The sequence below is a fragment of the Mesocricetus auratus genome, unplaced genomic scaffold (assembly GCF_017639785.1).
Source record: "Mesocricetus auratus isolate SY011 unplaced genomic scaffold, BCM_Maur_2.0 Super-Scaffold_100004, whole genome shotgun sequence".
Lineage (NCBI taxonomy): Eukaryota > Metazoa > Chordata > Mammalia > Rodentia > Cricetidae > Mesocricetus > Mesocricetus auratus.
This window is the reverse complement of record NW_024429189.1, coordinates 104,727,628-104,747,567: the sequence shown is the minus strand read 5'-3', so window position 1 is coordinate 104,747,567 and position 19,940 is coordinate 104,727,628. Positions and strand designations below refer to the sequence as shown.

The following is a 19,940-nucleotide window of genomic DNA, read 5'->3' as shown; positions in this document are numbered from 1 at the left end:
CTAGCTACAGAATTACCCTCATTTTCTCAGAGCACGGAGGCTATCTGCTGCCCCTCAATAAAGTGCGCTTCGGGGTCACAGCTCTGCACACCATGGAACGTTCACCTGCATAGTGACTACTAAGCAAATGAGAACTAGTTGTTACTGTTACCAATAGTATTATATACCAGGAATTGGCCTTTCAGTCCCCAGCATCCTAATCACTAAGTCAGCCCAAAGACACCCTCCTCATTGTCATTATTATTGAACCTCATTTGCAAATGCACGGCAGGCACAGCGTATAAGACAAAGTACCTATCTCCATTCTAGGTGGAGTCTAAGCGCTGCTTATTCATTACAACTGTTATCAATTGCAGGGTTAAGACAACATGCATCCGTACCTTATAGAAAGCCTTCATCTGTACTTTGAGCACAATGTTAGAGATATAATAATCTGTTGTAGAAGTATCTAGAAGAGCTGGTGAAGATGGCTTGGTGAGTAAAGTACTTGCCATGCAAAAACAGACCTGAGTTTGGATCCCCAGCACAGAGGAGGAAGTGTGGGGGAGAAATGCAAAGCTATGCACAACAGCATGCACCTGGAACACTAACTCAAGCAGTGAGTGAGGGGTTAAGTACAGCCTCACCAGCCAGGAGCCCGGTCAACTGATGAGCTACAGCTAAATGAATAGACTCTCTCTCAAAACAGAAAAAAAGAAAAGGCAGAGAGAGATGGGAGACACGCTGTGTCAACCTCTGGACTATATACACTTAAAACACACAAACAATGCACCCGCCACACCACACACACACACACACACACATATCATTGGACACACAAGCATACACCATACACAGGCACACAAACACCCACACCCACTATACATACACACAAACACCCACATCCACTACACAATTACATCACACCACACACAAACACCTTATATATCATACCTACCACAACACAACAGACACACAAAACACCTCATACATTATACACATTCACAGCCCACATACCACAAAACATACATACACATACCACACAAACAGCACACACACAAATACCCTTCCCCACCACACATACACTACACCAGACACACAAACATCCCACACCATACACACTCACACACACATTCACAGACAGACGCACTCACACTCACAGACACCAAGGAAAAGGCACAAAGCAAACAAACAAGCAGCTCCTGTGGGAGCCGCCTATCAGGAGAGGGCTGGAACAGAGGGTCTCTCCACTGGCGGCTTCTCGTCTGCCTGAAAGCCCTCTGAGGGGCAGGTCCTTCTGAGCATAAACCCTCATCATATTTCTAACAAACCCAGTATCTGGCTTCTCAGGTCAGAACTAATCAATTAAAATGGAAAGGGAAACCACTGCTGTGAGACAGTCCTTATCATCGGTCAACTGAAAATGACAAAACAGAAGAAATGTAAGACCAACACGGGAGGCTTTGTGGTCATTACAACTAGTTCAATACCACCCCAAAGAAAGCCTCCAAGGCTATAGCTTCTCCCTCAAGGAGGAGAGGAAAAGTGCATAACAGCCGTAGTTTAAGAAAGCGAATTATGTAATGCTTTAGAAAATACTCATTCTGAAACTAAAGATCACAGGTATTTGCGAAATCAAGCTCTGTAAGAAAGCTCGAAAAGTGCAAGTAAAACTGAGTGAAGGAGGCCCGAGTGAGTGCTGACTTGCTGCAGAAGGCCACTCTGTCACTCAGGCCCAGAGGGCAGAGAGGTGGCAGTTAGAAGGCAGACAATGGGAAAGGCACACACAGCTGCCTTTCCTGCTCTGGTGACAAACAAAGCAGGCCAACACTGCGGCTAAACCTGAAGCCCCAGGGCCAGCAGCAGAATGAGGAATGAGCCAGGAGCCTTTAGGGAAAGCAGAATCTTAACTGGATCAAACCAGAATTATTTTAACAAGGGCTTTCCGTGTGTGTGTGTGTGTGTGTGTGTGTGTGTGTGTGTGTGTGTGTGTGTGTGTGTGTGTGTGATTGAAGTTTGAGAAAGACTTCCCCAAAGATCCAGATTCTGTGACACCCAGCACCCAGCAGCACATTTTGCCTTCAATTCAAATGAATCAGCAAACAACTCAAGACAATTTAACTTAGTTTGGGCTAAGAACTTAACTCTTCTATCTTATTCTGCAATTCTTCTCTGGTTAAGGGCGTGATTCTAGGATAAAGGTGAGGAGCCAGGCAAATGAGCATGCCTGAGATGTGTTGTTCTCCGGAAAAGCAGCTCTAGGCCTGATTCTTGGAGGTCAACCAACAGACACGATTCAAAAATACCAAGCAGAAGAACCTTAACCAATCAACTCCACAACTCTGTCTCAGAAAGCAACCCAGCACCCTTTCAGCTAAGCCACCTAACTAGATAGGGGTGGGGGTGGGGTGGGGGTAGGGCTCTGAAATCAAGTTAGTCTTTAAGGAACTCACTTTTCTCAGCACAGCAGTGAGGTTGTTTGGAAGGGCATTTCTCCAACCGAGGCTTAATGCAGTTACCTCATATTTTACAGTCTGACTTTGAACAGAGAACATATTTCTGAAGAGCTCAAGTAGTATAAAGCTCAAGCCAATTTTTTCTATGTTATTCTTTATATTTTGATGTAGTTCTTGATACAGTCAATCTTACTAATGACTAGTTTAAGGACAACTGATTATTCTGTGAGGCACCTAAACGTTAACATTCAAGGCTCTTTTCTATCAACAACTTTGACTAGGGACAATCAGGAGAAAGCAAAAGTAAGACCCCCACAGAGTACATTTGAAACCCCTCAAACTGCACATACAACTTGCAGTGTGCAACAATATTTCTGGAAACAGTAACAGTGGCTTTCATCTGTCTTTGAGTAAGACATGATCCAGAACACAGTAAGGCAGTGATTCTCAAATTCCTAATGCTGCTACTCTAGCACAGTTCTTCATGCTGTGGTGACCCCCAGTCATAAATGGTTTTTGTTGCTACTTAATAATTGTCATTTTGCTACTGCTAAGAATTGTAATGTAAATATCTGTGTTTTCTCATGGTCTTAGGTGAGTGACCCTTGTGAAAAGGTCATTTGACCCCCAAAGGGTTCTTGCCCCACAGATTGAAAACTGCTACTGTTAAATATTATGGAAAGCAAACAAACCTAGTATTAATTTGAGTATCTTTATTCTCTGTTTTTGTTGCTACTGTAGCACATTAAATATGGTATGTGCCTCCCCTTATTTAAATATAAACAGAGTCTCATCTACTCTCTTCAATCATGACACAGCACCTGTTAGGAAGGAATCATCTAGAACCTCCTCCCAAATAGAATTTTCCCACTTTAGACTTCCTCAATTTCAGAGCTTTTTGAGACAATGTTAATCTGCCTTAATGAGGCAACTGGGCCAGGATGCCCTTCAACCTTTAAAGAAAGCATTCTCCAAATACAAGGAGCAGAGCAGACCCTGCAGTGCATTAGGCACTCAACAGGGAGGAGCAGAAACCAGGTCCAAAGGTTAGCTAATAACAGTGGGTTTCTATTGATTATTGTCAGAAAGTTGGATCACAACTTGCATAGGCAGTTTGGGGAAGGGAATCTTAGAAGCCTGAAAAACAGCAGTCTCACTGAGAAGCCTCCTGCTGGAAGTGTGAGGGATTTGTAAAGAAAAGTCCACAGTAGAAGAGAGTAGGGCAACCCATGAACTGGGAGGCAGGTCTGCTTGCCATGCTCTGTTTGCCCCACTCAGTCTGGTGTATCACTCACACATGCCTCTATTTATACACCTATTCTGCTGTAAAAGAAAAATATATGTGCAGAGTTCACAAAGACAAAAGCTACAGACGTACTGGACCACACCCCTGCTGGGGCAGTTCAGGAAGGAGTGCTCAAAGGACAGGATCCAGAAAGTCCTCCACTGGGCAGGAACAGCCATGGAGAGCTAGCTGAAACCCAAGAGGCTATCAATAAGTCTAAAGTCAGAAAACCAGCTATTCCTGGTTAACATGGAGTTCTGTGACTGCAACAACAATGCTGGCAACTCTGGTTTAGCTTGTTCTAACTCTAGTCTCCTTGTCTAGACTTGTATATGGCTTACTATAAGACACCTAAAACCCAAGATGGACTGGAAGAGTCACTTTCAACCCAAGTCACAGGAAAACCGTTCAGCCTGATGACTTGTGATACAATGCTGTTTGGGTTTTGCTTATTTTTTCCTTTCAGCACCAAGCAAATGTTATGCTTGTGATCTGGGAGGTAGAGAGATAAGTGACAAAACTCTGGCAGTCCCTAAAGATAGCAGCAGCTGCTGGAAAACATGCTACATGCTTTCTAAATTTGGAGATAAATGAAGAGGCAAACACCACAGCATGTATAGTGAAAAAGGCAAGAGCCAGTAAAGTTGGTTTCTTAGCATCTGAGAGTCTCATTTTCCTCATCTGCCAAATAGAATAATTGCACACAGCTCAGCCCTCTCACGTTTAACGTGATGTCAAAATTATATGTTTGTGAAAGCACTCTGATAAATGTTTAAAGTGGTCTACAAAGGTAAGTTCGCACTACCAGCAGCAATTGGACTCAAGCAGAAAACATCATTTATGATGAACACAAAGGCAACCGGCATTCTGCCTTCCCAACCCTGCACCGTCTCCAAGCAGCACAGCTACTGACGCAGCATCTCTCCAGGCATGTTCTGGTCCCACCTGTGGACCACACAAGACCCAAGTTCCTTGTAGCCTGCTCAGATTCTTCAAGTCTCTGAACTATGTATGCATTTTGAGCAGAGCCACAGCAATGTCAGAATCCTGCACTGTTATTGCCAAATCTACACCTGGAACCAACACTGCAGGCTGCATGTCTGCTGGACTTAAGCAATCAGGAGGCAAGTGTGGGATACTGCCCCACTGAACCTGTAACAAAACCGGAAGCTGCAAGCAGCCATCCAGCCACCTGACAATGCTCACACTAACCAACTCAAACTGGACACTCTCAATGAGCCACTTTGAACTCTAGCACCAAGGGCGACCATACCTAATACAAGCCTTTAGGGAAAGCATGCCTTAGTTGTCTACAAGGGTGAAGCAGGCATATGGTCAGTTTACTAAGTCACATCCTTTACCAGGAAGAACTCTAGTTAACCTTGAAATCTGAGGGGGAAGCATACAAAGTCAGAATGCATCAATTCTCAAAAAACAATTCTTTTAAAAATCCTATACATCATTTAACATACCTGAATCCTAAACAGCATTTAACATACCTGATAATTACAGCCCTGAAACACACTGTATCTCAGGACATACACTGTATAGATTAAACAATTCATTTAAATCTGAAATTATTCAATCATATATTAAATGAAATAATCTTGAAAATGAGTATCTAAGATGTATCATGTGACACTCTCGAGACGTCTATTTAAAGGAATATATCATATATTATTTTGTAAAGGATGGTATTTTGATAGAAAGGTAACTCAATCACAAAGGTTTACATAGTGTAAATGACCTTATAGATAATTTTCTCAAATCTACTTATTGGCTTAGTGGCTAAGAGAACTTGCTACTCTTGAAGAGGACGACAATTTGCTTCCTAATCCACACTTCAAGTGGTTACAGGGGATCTGATGCCACTTTCTGGCATCTACAGGCACCTACAAAGACATGAATATATATATATATATATAGATAGATAGATAGATAGATACATATGCAAAAATAAGTAAAAAGTTTATACATAACCAAAATAATTACTCATTAAATATAGCTTCTTATTTATTTATTACAATAAAATTTTTTGTAAATGCACATGCAATGTTTTATTAAGTTTTCCTACACACATATACTTTAATCTGGATTCTAATGCTTATAAGACAGCATCTAATGAATGTAACCACTATACCTTTTTTCCTATACTATATCAAAAATAACATATCTTATAGTTCATGGCACCCTAAAGTCAGTGAAATAATGTCACATTCACATAACTCAACAGAACGAAGTAATCTTTTCTCTAGGTTGCTTAACTATGCCCTTAAGCAGACAAGATGAATGCTGAGAATTCTGGCTGACCTGCATTAGAATAATTGAATTTGCATCATGCAGGCATTTGATAAGTATATAATCACAATTCTCAATTGAGACTGCTACTATGACAACCGTTGATATGGTGGAAAATGTAGATGGAATTCTGAAGTGAGAACTTCCATTACAAGGCATGGTCAAACATCTCTGAATGTAAGTAAAAGAAGTTAGCAGAAACCAACAACTCACTGGGTAATAGTTACAAGAGATATTTATCAATCAAAGAGTAACAAGTGAATAAAGTAAGCAATGGGGGTGAAATGAGTCCTAAAAGATGCTGTATATATTCAAATAAATACTCTGTATTAACATGTCAGTTTACAAGTGAGAAACACAACTATAAAGACCATACACCCCTCCCCCAGATGACTCTTATTATGCACTTGAAAACAATTTATCCAAAGAAATTGCAGGGCATGAGAGCTCTTTGAAAGTCTCTGATCCAATAGGAAACTCTAACTCTACTGCAAATGGCCACAATGGAACAACTCCACACAATCATTGCTGTCATCTTTTCCAGGTCATCTGTTTGTTTTACATGACAGAGAAGGAAAACAATGTGTTTCAGTCAATTAAAAAAAGAAAGTATATCACAAAGATGGTCATTTACTTTAGGGTGACTTAGACTCCACCCTGTATTCGGAGGAGAATCACCAAGAACATTACAATCAGATCAGATCATGACTGAAGCCTGTGTCACTCACAAACTAAAGAAAGAACATTTGATTCAATTGGGAAAGTCATCCTGCTCCAATGAGCACACTGAATGGTAAAAAAAAAAAATCCAGACAATTTCCAATCACCTTAATATTTATTTTCGACAGTCTTGATTAATAGTGGGATCCCAAATCTGTCATAGGCAAATTTCACTCTTAGTGAAAAATCCTAAAACATGAGAATTCTAAGTACAAAGCAACACAAATGTGTGCTGTTCCCCTACTCACTCAAGCACAGGTACTATAAACGTTTATGTAACCTTAATGACATCAACACCAAGAAACATTCAAAGACCCTCCCATTTGCCACTGGAAATAAGGTAGCACTGGTAAAGCATCCATCTGTTGTTCATCTCACTTGTTGTTATAAAATGAGTAGATGCTGAGGAGTTTCTATACTTAACTTGATTCTCTATACTGGAACAACAAAATAAGGTATTTGAAACCAAAGTTCAATTCCAATAACATACTCAGTGAGTTTTGCTTTTTGTGATAAGGATACTATCTAAGCAGGTCAGTGCTTGTACTACCCAGAGCTAAAGATAAAATAATCTAATTGCTCTTAAAATATGTCTCACTTTCAAAAGTCATCAACTTGTTCTTAAGTCTGGGTTTCCCCAATCTATATCACACAACCCCCAGGCAGAAGCATGTATTATAGACCCTAACTGCCACTAAAGTTAACGTATATCTTCAAAGAGGGTTAATCTTCATTTTTATTAATAATATACTAAGAACTATTTTACCACAGTTTACAGCAGCACTGTCTCATAGGAGATCCACATCAGTGTGGTGACAACTAGAATCAGGCCAAAGTCACCCTTAGGCTCTAAAGAGAATACAAAATTTATATCTACGCCAGCTAGCTCTTTGCTCAGGCAGCTGTGGGCATGTCATGGAACTACTGAAGATTCGCTATCTGCTTATATTAATATTCTCTAGTAAAACTGAAAATAGCATCAACATGGAGGAAAAAAAGAGCTATTTCTTAAATGGTAGGTGGCCAAATCTCAGCTGCACTGAAATGGTCTTCATAAAAAGACTATCCTAACACAGTGAGAATGGACTGGCCTGCATACCAGGAGAACACAGCAAGCACCTACGCAGGCAAAAGAAACAAAATCAACAATATCTTACTTCTCACAATCAGGAAAAATCCACAGCACTTGCAATGTGTTCTGAATCTATGTCTACCACCCCACTCTAACTCACTCACTATAGCTCTTCTGACTTGTTTTTTGTTTCTACACAGCACACAACTCTGCAGCATCCAGGCGTCCTCAGAGCCCTACTTTTCTATAAATGGATCAGAAGCTTACCCCATCCTTCACCCTGCAGTCCAGAGGCTACCTCAAGTCCAGGCACCCTTGGCATTTGCACCCTCCACAGCCAACTGTTCTACCTCACCCCAGGTCACCAGATTAAAGAATTCATTCTCTGGAGCTGCATCTGACATCTCTATCTAGAGCTAACAGGCCACACCCACACACCTGGCATTCTCTGGTTACATAAGAGCAAAGTTCAGGCCCAACATGTCCAAGTCCAATTAGCACTCCATACTAAATTAGTGCAATGCAACTGATCTTGTGGTAGAATGGCCTGAGACTGAGGTCTAAGTGTTTCCAACTGTCTGTGTTGCAAGCTTAAACTAGGCACAGTGGCAAAGAACATAGAGAGCTACTGAATGTATCCCGAGGCTCTCCCAGACATGTCCAAGCACACATGAGTTTATAATACTACATTCAGCTTGTAGCTAATGAAACTGAAGATAATAAAGCTCAACCTAAAGCAAGCCCTTACATGCACTTAAAGTAAGGCTCTGGTTCACTGGAAGCCTAACATTTAAGGCAGTGCAGACATTCACAGAGAAGTGTGGGTTAACCACAACAAGATCACTTACAGGGACAAGCTGCTTTCCACCAAACCCAATTCATGGTCAAGCATATTTATTTATAGAGTAGCAGCAGAGGATCTTAGTGATTTAATGAACTGGAAAGGATGATAAATTCTGTGATTCACATGAAAGGAGGGAAGTAGTCATATGAATAATCCAAAAAATGATAATTAGAAAGACTTTCTGTGGCTCTGAAATGTGTTTCATCTGTACTTAACACTGAATGGATGAATTTCCACTACATTAGACACACCCAATCTTCAAACAAATCTTCAAACAAAGCAATAAAATAGGCTTGTGTGAATAGGGCAGCCCAAAAACTCATGTTTCCTAGCAAACCACCACCCTCGCAATGTCTCCTCTCAAATTATCTCCTAACACAAGCAGAAAAGTATAGTGCTTACATGGGTGTCTTGCCGTTGGGAGTACAAGAGGAAGGGAAGGAAGGTGGTCAAGCAGTCGGGTGTACAAAAGGAAGGGAGGCGGCCATGCAGCTCAGCAACAGTCTACATATTCCCTCACAACACTGAGGTAATATCAACTTTATTCTGGAGAGGGAGGGAGGGAGGGAGGAAGGGAGGGAGGGAGGGAGGGAGGAAGGGAGGGAGGGAGGGAGGGAGGGGAAGGGGAGAAAGAGAGGAAGGGGAGAAAGAGAGGAAGGGAGAGAGAGAGAGAGAGAGAGAGAGAGAGAGAGAGAGAGAGAGAGAGAGAGAGAGAGAGAGAGAGAGAGAGAGAGAGAATAATATTTGAATTTTCCAGAAGAGTTCTCCTGGCTTTAAAACTATATTTCTGGGAGCCGGCATAAGGTAAATACATTCTGTGTGCATCTGTTTTATTAAAAGTATCGAGTATCTTTTGTGAACTGCACTGCTTATGGAAGTATTGGGGAAGTGTTAGAAGTAGGTACCAGCAAGAGTCCCAGAGCAACATCAGGCAGTAGTGATGCGGAGCTGGTCTCCAGAGAAGAGCTATCTGACACAGACAGAAAGGACAGAGAACTCCCAAGAGGTCACGCACAGCCTATGGGAGGTCACCCCAGTGTACCCTAAAAAGCAGAAAGGAAAATATTTTGAATATAGTAAATGATAGAGTAAGTCACTTTGCCTTCCCCATTCTTCCCAGCCACACCAATCATGGAGTATTTAGGCAATTGGTGAATAGTCTGGGTAAATGAAGATTAGCACAACTGTACATTCCTTAGCTAAGATCAAAGTAACATTTCATGGGGAAACATGTAAGAGAAGCCACAGTTAGAGCAGCCCATGCAGTAAATTCAGCACTTGAGTATACACCTTTTTAAAGCTTGCACAAGGAGGTTCTGATAAAGCTAAAATATCAGTTAACTTGAGTGAAGCATTTGTGAAACTTGTGTGAGTCAAATCAGCAGCATTTGCTAGCCCTTATTAGTTGAGAGTGAGCAAGGTATGCTTATCAAGACTCTGGCACACAATTTCCCAAAAGAAGTAAGCCTGGCATTTCAAGTAAAAAAAAAAAAAACACAAAAAACAGAAAATATCTATTGCTGATGGTAAAATTCAAGCCTCTGGGCAAAATCCTGAATTTTGGGAATCGTGATTACAACATCAAGAGTCTGCAAACTTCCCAACACTTAAAATGTTACAATGAAAGCAGCTGTAATATTAAATGATTTCTTGAAACTATATAATGCAAAGTGCCAACATCTGAAAAATTTACATAGGTCAGTGAATCAGTGTTTTCTAACCACAATGCACAGATTAAAACTGGGATATCTATCAACAAAACCACACACTGATAAAAAAAATGATCCATCCAAAGTACAAGATCTAATAGCTTAGCATAACAGAGGTACAAAAAGTTTACCAACACTTCTTGGAACTCTACAAAGCCATTATAAACAAAAATAACCCTTCCGCATTGTCAGGTACATCCTGCCTGGTGAGGACATGCCAGAGACACTTGCTAACAGGAACTCAGGACTGATGCAAGCTGTGCGGAGGGAGATTTTCCTGACACTGGTAAAAGAAAGCAGCTAAAAACTTCAGGGATACATGACTGGATCCCACAGAAATACTTATTGTATAGTATGTAGCAAATGAACTAGAAATAATCAAATAAAGGAGCTATCCGTGCTTATTAAATCTGTTGATGTCATCTGAGAAAATGTGGGGATGCCCTAACTGCATACTCTTCTCTCCATTGCTGGCCACGTTCAGAATAGTCCACCTTTAAACAGACACTCTGCAGCTTCAGACACTCATGGATCTTATGCCCCTAAACTACCAAAGAGGGTGAGTTAAAGAGGAGGCACTGTGCACACATCCCTGTCTACAGAGACAGAACAGGAAATGGGGGGAGGGGGTAAATGAGAACTGGCTGGCTGCCAGCAGCTCCCTGAAGCCTGAACCCTCCACTTTAAAAGGTGTTTCTGGGAACCTTGCTAGCATTTCCACTGTTGCTAGTAAGATTTGGGGAGAGCTGCCCACTGGGTTCCCAATTAAGAACTTAATGGATTTCTAGGTTATTTGGGCATGTAGATCATCCCAAGTCATATTAAATGTGTTTTGACTTTGACTAACTGCTTATATTTTCCACTAACAAGCATGAAAAATAGGTACTGGTTGGCATCAGAAGCCCTTTTCTATGAAGAGATTTAAAAAATAAGAGATAGTCCAAGGGACCAAAGTTAGTTCCTCACTAATGAGCAGGAATATGACTTGAAAAAACAAAAACAGCAGATACAGAGAAATGAGGTGGCAATTCAAAATGAACAGACAAAATAATAAAATAAATAAGCAGTTTAAAAAAAAACAGTAACACCAAAACTTTGCACAGGGCCGGAAAAAGTGCTTGGTAGCAGAGTGTGTGCATGGCAAGCAGGAGAAATCCTGTTTGAACATATGAATAAATACAACCTTTCACCAGGGCAGCAATTACCTGCAGGAGACCCTTAACAAAGTATAGACCTGGAACAACAAAGAATATTTCCAACTAGACTGCCCATTAATGGCTGAGCCTATAGGAAACATGATTCATCATCAGAGAAATCTTTCCTTTCAGTTTTGGACAATAGTACTGACTATGAGAACTCAATATAAAATGTTTGTACCATGTTATTAAGTTTTCCTAATAACAAATGTTGGTCCAGCCAGTTTCAAAGATAAGCAGATCAATGCTGCTCTATCATACTCTTTCTGTATCTAAAAACTATGCCTAAAATATTTACACTTCTGAACATGCAGATTACTCTTACTCATAAAAGCCATACAAAAAAGTGAGCCTTAATGCATGTAAGAAACTAAATACATCTTGAGTAAAACAAGAATAGAAAAAAAATCTTTAAATTTGGATTTACATAACAGCTACTGGGTTTGTGTATGTCTAGAGTGTACCACACCATGATTTAAAATCTGTATGACATTTAATTTAGTGTGTGTGTGTGTGTGTGTGTGTGTGTGTGTGTGTGTGTGTGTGTGTGTTTCACAGTACGAACGTGAAGGTCAGACACACTGTCTTGCCATATAAAAAGGAAAGAGGCCGAGTTTTTAGTTTGAGTTCTTAGATTTGAAGAACTCAAATTGAGGCTACAATGTAAGCAAACTGAAATGACAACTACAGTGACTAAAGCAGGGAGGACAGCAATGCCCCAGTCTCTGGAAAATTCTGGACGAGGGGTGTGCATAATATGACAGGCAGAGGGAAAGTACAGCCTACTGTGTTCAAGGGTCAGCAAAGGGTGACCAGCTGGAGTGCAGAGTGGGAGAGGAGGAATGGGAGAAGAGGTCAGAGTCAGTGGGAACCCAAGTGTGTAAGCAGTGTCAATCCTAAAGAATCTGGCCTATGTGACACACAGGGCTCTGGAGATTTTTCTGTCCAGGATGATTCAAATTTGCAAAAGATCATTGGGGGTGGAGGATGAGGATCAGTGCTAGAGCAGTTCCCTAGCATGTGCAAAACTCCAGGTCCAACCTTCAGTCCAAGGAGGAAAAGCAGAGGGGTGAGGGCAGAGGAGAAGAAAGAAATCATTCTGGTAGTTATATTAATAAAGACAAGCTAACAAAAGGGAACTAGGTCTTACCTTGGGAGGCCACTGCAGTAGTACCAGCAAGAGTTGATAGGAAAGAGAGAAACATGCTGATAGGAGAGATGAGAAAAGGAACTACATTCTGGTTTTGGTTGAAGGCAGAATTCTGAACACAGTCTGGGAGACAGTAGCAATAGATATCCTAGAACAATGTAGGAAAGAAAACTCAAGACAACATCAATGGTTTTAGAATGAATAGGCCAGGAAAGGAAGTGGGATGCAGATAGACCAGCTTAATAGAGAAAGAACTTTCAATATTGGGCTTGCTAAGACTGTCTTATTTAAGGCAATTTAGGTCAAAAAAAGAACTTGAAGCTGTCTGAGCAGGTAACAACATACATTTGTTGTTGTGCATAGAGGTGCACTGTAATGTATTAAAGTACTGTGAGTATTTGCACTGAGGTTAGTAGGAAGTGAGCTTTGGCCCATTCCAAGTAGTAAGTTAGGGAAAAAATTAGCATACATTAAAAAATCTGTACAAGAAAACCAAAAAAGCAATGCTTTAGGAGGAAATGAAGATGTGCAGTCAATGCAAGAATCAACTGCAGAAGTGTCTCATGAAGAGATGGTGCATTATTTCAAAAGTTGTCAATAGATAAGGTCAGAATTTACTAACCAGGAATATTTTCTTCCAAATCACCCCTGTGACTGACTCATATCCAACATCAAAGAAAACATGGTTGAGATTGAGTGTGTTATATTTCAGTCTTCCGGTGAATTTAACTTTCTGAAGAATCATCAACAGAGACAGGCTTGATTCACACTGGTAATTGAGACTCAACTCAGTTTGATACTTTAAGAAAGACCAGTGATACATGACAGATGCCAATGGCTGCATGCTAGCAACATTCAAATATCATGCTTTAGAATATGAAAAAGTCTTATATATGAATGAAAGGATAAATTTCCCTTGTCCTGACATGGGACCATGACAAACCAAAAGTTAAATTTGCACTTCTCTTTTGTCTATCAAAATAAAACACAAGTTTGTACAGTAACACTGTTCCAGAAGCATTTTATATGATTGCAAATGCTAATTCTAGTGCAACTTGCCATAAAGCCAAAATTTAAAATGTAATTACTACAAGGATGTAAATATGTCATTATCTGCAAATGTGTTTGTAAGTAGGAAAACAAAGACAATAAGTCTCAATACTCTCAGAGTAAGAGGCAGTCATAAAATAAATACACAAAACCCCCATCCCTCTGACTGGCAAGTCAATTTGATAAACAAAGTACAAAAGCAACAAAAACATAAATCCCTAAGAAGAACCCTAGCAAAGAAAGTTAGGGCCTTGCTGAAGAAAGTGAATTCTGCTGAGCTGGATGGGAGGTCTGAAGAACATCTCCTCTCTCCCCACAGTAACAATGACCACCCTACAAGACAATAGTGCATGCCATCTGCAGCCATCAGTGATTTCTCATTCTAAAGATTCATGTCCAGTATTTAGTGTCCTTTCCATGTATTCCACTAAAGTAACAGAAGAGAGATCTTTCCACGAGGCACAGAGACCCACAGACTTAAAATGGCTGCAGCGGAGACCAAAAAGAAATAAACACAGAGGAAGGCAGGTGGAGAGGGCAACTGTCTTAGACAATGGGAGAGGGAACAGCAATGAGGAACACCACAACACGGAGTGCACTGATTCACTCTGACAAAGAGTTGAAGACTGATTAGGAAACCCTCAACTCTCTAGATGCCATCATTGTATGTCATTGTATGACAATGACAGTTCCAGATCACCGGAAGACTGAAGCCGTGCTCTTAGACAAGTCAGTGAAGCATGTAAGTTTAAGTAACTACACCCAAAGAGGATGATGACATCCAGTCAAATTCTTCCAGGAATCCTGGACCCTCCTTCAAGGAGAACACTAAAAGACCACTCTTGTCAATCCAAGAAAAAAACTGGACAAGTAGAGCCAGTGAAATCCACAGGAGAAAAACAGCAACCCACTGGTTACTGTGAGGTCTCAAAGAGACGTGGGATAAGTCTCACTGAGGACTGTGGCAATCGGCAGCACATCTCACAGGGCCCCCTACCCCAAACCTCTCCAGCACAGGGACGGGACTTCCCTTCCCCCACTCCCTGATCCTTATGTACCTTCAGCCCTTTTGGCCACATGGTTGGTTTCTCTGCACTCTCTGTTCCCAGGAGTTTCCTGGTCCTTTCTCTCCTCTTCCCACCCACTCCTCTCAGGGCCCAGCACAGTCTGGACCTTTCCACAAGACTCTGCCTGTGTTCTCCCTCATATCTACAATAATACTTCTTCTCAACTAGTCATAACCATTTTCATCCAGGTACCATGTAAGAGACAGACTAGGAGACTGGAAAAGGGGACCACTTATATTTAAAACTTCACAGATTAATTTAAATCTAGCACCTTTATCTGAAAGGACAGGTAAATAAAAGGCTGTCTTAAATCACGTGATTTGATCTACCACAATCCTATGTATTCTAAATCTAAGGCTTTGCATTAAGATTTGAGAATGATGTGTGGATGAGGAAGGGCTAAAAGATTCAAATCTTCAATGTTTTTGTTCTATTTACGTCACCCCTGGACCTGTCAAGCATAACTGGCCTTAAAAAGATGGAAATATAAAATTGTGATAATAATGTGCAGTACATTATGATATATAATAAAATGGGAAGTCTTTTATGTTCGTTCGGGGAAACACGGTAACACAAATTACCAATGAGCAATGAAGTAACACTTCTGTGAGGAGCCCACATTGACATTTCTGAGAAAGCCTTTCGTCTTGAGCACCTCTCCTCCTCTTAAACCCCATTCTTAAAATCTATATGCAACTTGTAATAAATCCCAACTCTGCTTCAAAGAATCCAAATTTAAAACCCTCTCTCTTTCTCTCTCTGTGTATATATATATATATATATATGAAACAGTCTCAGTATTTTTTATATAAAACATGTATTTAACTCATTTAAAACACACACACACACTATTTAAAAGTAAAGTAGGAATGGTACACATACAATTTCCAAAGCACTAAATTACTAATTTTAGTATTAACACTAAATGAATCTTTACAGAAACCCAGGGAGGATTAAGCACTCACGTGCTGGAACACCTGGTCACAGAAAGGGTACAGAAGGAACAAGTCACTGCAAAAACAAGTTAATGAGCCTCAGGAACCATAAAGAGTCCACCTGTTTCTTGTGCTGTAAATCTAGACCAAGCAAATCACAGACGCCAAGACTTGCACAAAGGGCATTGACCTTGACCATGTCTGTTTTTCTAGGACTGCACTGAGCTCACATCCTCTGCCACCATGCTGGCCTTCTCTGTTTGGTTCATTCCATCTCCCTGCAGTTCTACAGAACAGTTATCCTTATCCCAAGAAAGGGGATTTAAACTGGCAGCAATTAAGGCCACTTAACAAGTAGACAATCTGGGCTTTGCAACCTGAGAACATTCTCAATGCTGAAAATGGAGTTTGGTATTTAAAACAAAACAAAACAAAACAAAAAAACCTGAATAAACGAAACTCATGCAAATAGACATATCCATCATAAAAATCTTAGTTTCAAATTATTTAAAAAGTAGAGGAGACATTTGAGTTATAATGCTAAGAGTTCTGTTTAAAAGTACGTAAGCCAGGTATGATGGCACATACCTATAATCTCAGTTCTCTGGAAGCTGAGACAGGAGGATGGTTGGAATATACACTGAGATCTATGCAAGCCTGGGCTATGTAGTTAAACCATTTCCATAAATAAACAGAAACATTCAAATGCCAACTTTGAGTCTCTGTAGGAAAACACAAAAAGTCAAATGGACGGTAGAAGAAATTAACAGATGGTGACTGCCAGGGCACATGACTATGATCTTCATTTCCTTACATTTGGTGCGGTACTCTCCCAAAGTCTGAAAATACAGGTAAATGGTGTTTGCTTTAAAATGCGTAAAAACCTTAGAAACAACAGAAATTCTCAGCTATAGCTGCAACTAACTTTTCAAAAGGATCTATCGATGACAGCACACAAATATCCACCCTCAAGGATCTTTTGCTGGACGACTGGACTGAGGGTGGTCGTTTTCACTGTGTGGTAAAAACCGTGTGATGGGCTTAAAAAGAAAACAAATTATTTCAGCACCATGAGGTTACAGGTCCAGACCACAGAGTCCCTTCATCATTCCTTCTCAACTCCTCCCGGTTCAATGGTGAATTTGCAGAATTTGGTTGACAGCACTGAATTAGCACACAAAAACAACTGAAGATGCCCAATACATGTTCAGAATGAATGCAACCCTAATGACACACTCAGAACCACAACACTCGTTACTTCCAGCAAAGCACGAAAGGTTTCAAAAACTGAAGTCCGAAAAGCATAAGCGACATTTTTCTGTCCTGCTGTATATAAGGTTTCTTTTAATTGACCTTTGAATGTTGGAGAAGGAAGGAGTTCCTCGCCTCTGCCTTTGTCGTTTTTTAAAGGATAACATTACACAAGTTATGGGAAAAACAACTTCTAGGAATCAAACAACTTAAAACACTGGCCGAGACATTTTTTTTCTCACAAAATGTTGATTTCTTTTTCCTTTTCCTATTTGCTTTCTGTTTCCTTTTTGCTTTGCATGGCTGTAGGATATTTCATGTTTACAAACCGGTAAACATAAAGTGTCTTGGCGCATTAAAAAACATTGTTCACAACTCTCAAGTTTGTGTGTGTGGAAGGAAAGATGTCAGGAACATGAAACTTTTGCTAAACAAATCAAGTGTAGGCAGATAAGTACTTGGGGAAGGGGTGAGGGCTACTGTACCCAGCAAGGAAAAAGCAGCCCTGAGAGGTATCCTTCCTCGCCAACCTGTAATTATCCTAGAAGGGAAATATAGACTAGGAATAACCTCCTTACCCTCACTGAGATCAAAGAACTGCCAAATGTGAATCAAAATACTCAGAAGAGTCCTCTTTAGAAACCCAATGGGAAGAGGCCCCGCCCACTTCCCCTGGAGGACCCACTGCTATAGGAACCCACAGTAACCCTTCAGATTCAAAACCAGAAGGTTAAGGGACATTCTCCAAGGGACTGGGGTACATTAACTATGGGACCCTGGAGGAGGATTGGAAGGAACGGTTAAAACGAGATAGCCTCATAGCTGTAACAAGGAAATTCAAAACACCAGTCATATAGTCTAGCTCAAATTTGACCCTTAGGGACACTTTGTTCCCTGGCTGGTGGGAAAGAAACCACTGTTGTACGTTTCGGACAAGGAAGAATAAACTAGAGTTTCACCCCAGCATTTTTAAACTGAATGAATGCTACGTGCTACTTTGTAAAGCTAGCCTTGACTTTCTCTTATCAAACGAGTGTCTCTGAGCTCTACAGCTCTCAGAATTACATACGGACCTTTTACAAATAAATGTCTTGTGTCTGAATTAGTCTAGGGTGCAATGGGGAGCCCGGTAAATTTTAAAACTCGCCAGCCAATCTCCCGCACAGACAAGTTTGGGAACTATCCTAGGGCAGGATTTAGAGGTGGCGGGAGTATTTCAAAAAGAAAAAGCCTAATTATATCCATTGATCTTCTTCAAAAAATAAATATAGAAGTAGCTAGTCTTCTGCACCAGTAAATGGGACAATAGACTGACTGCTTGACACACAGAATATGCAGCACGCCCTAACAATACTTTCTTTGAGATAAAGGCAGTACGAATCTTTTCTTCCCAACACAGCAAACGACCAAGCCACCAAACTTCAACATCTATGCTAGAGCGAGCAGGCCCTGCAAGGCACTCGGAACTTGGAAAGACGCACAGTAGCAGCAACAGGACCCCTGGAGGACGCACCTGCGGAGACCAGGGCGAAAAGGCAAGGCGTGGGTCCCCAGAATCCCTAGCCCGGGACCGTCGGGCACGCCCCAATAAAGTTTCTTGGGGTAAGTTTGCTCGGGCCCCTCGGTGCTCTCGGTACGCTCAGGGAGGACTCCGCCATGCACTGTGCAGGTAGCCGCCACCCTGTCCCGGACCTCCGCCCCCACCGAGGTCGTTTGGCCCACGGCGTCCGCCTGGTCACCGCCCGGCTCGCCTCGCCCTCGGTGGGGTCGCAGCCAACGCCCTGGTCCTGGCCCTCCGCCCTGCACCCCGCCCAAAGCCCCGGGAGCTCGCGCCCCCCGCGCCCGCCGTCGCCCGCACCCCCAGCTCGGCCACTCCCGCCTCCGGGCGCGAGCTCCAGTCTGGGCCCACGCCGCGCACGCGCGCAGCTGCCGCCACTCGCCAGCACTCACCGTCCGCGATCTGCGAGGCTTCGGACGCTACCGCCGCTCGCGGCTACGACCAGGTGCCCGCTCCGCAGGCCCGGCCGGGGCACTCGGGGATCCAGAGCCCGGCGGGGCTAGGCGGGCACCCGCACGCAGGGCACGCTCCCCGGGACCGTGAATGCACGCCCGAGCGCCAGGAGGGGCCGGGAGGCGCTCCCGGAGGCTGCCCTGGATACGGGGCATGCGCAGAGACCTCCCCTTCCCAAGGCCCAAGAGGAGTGGGCGGGGATTCTGGAGGATTGGGTAGGAAGACCGAAGAGGAACTCCAGAGCTAGGTAGGGTCTCACGGTGAGATCTCTATGTCCTTTCCGAGAAACTGCAGCTTCCTTCTCTAGTCCACTCGTTACATCAGATACTAAACATTTATGAAGCATCTACAGAGGAAGTGTGCTGGAGGAGTATACATTTTGCCTTTGATTTTGGAACTCCCTTTGGACTGATAAGAGGAATACATAAATAAGAGATCATTCTGCATTTGAAAGAGCAAACATTAGTTACACTCTTCCGTGATAGACAGGAGAGAATGGCAGAAATGCTAATGAAAATTTATCTGAAGAATGGAAACACTGGCATAGCTGATGTCAGAAGACAAACTCACCTGTTGGGGAAGACAAAACAAGGGCAAAGCTTTGAAGTAGTCTATGAACTCCTGAATGCTCAGAGGCAAGAATAACTTGACTGCTGTTTGGAGGGTTAAAAAACGGCAGCTGGAAATACAGTTGAAATTCATCTGGAAATAATCTGTAATGTTTTCCCCAAGATTCCAACTCTATTTAGTGAATAAATGGGAAGCTCTTGAAATGGGAGAAAGGAATCCTGCCTTGGCCTTTTGAGGTACAACGTGTGAAATGCTTAGCTATCTTCTATGTAAGAAGTACTGGAGTCCCAAGTTCAGAAATATTAAGACAGAGTTTGGAATGAGCCAACTCCCACGGGATACTGATC

The 19,940-nt window shown here is 41.9% G+C and overlaps 1 protein-coding gene across 1 annotated transcript in view; it reads right to left on the bottom strand.

The window, feature by feature from the left end:
* Btbd3 (BTB domain containing 3) overlaps positions 1-19,120 on the bottom strand; it is a 28,897-nt gene extending 9,777 nt beyond the window's left edge. The window contains exon 1 of the mRNA XM_021226383.2: positions 18,963-19,120. The gene's annotated coding sequence lies outside the window, so the exon portion shown is untranslated. The remainder of the gene's footprint in view (positions 1-18,962) is intronic.
* Between the last annotated feature and the right edge of the window lie 820 nt (positions 19,121-19,940).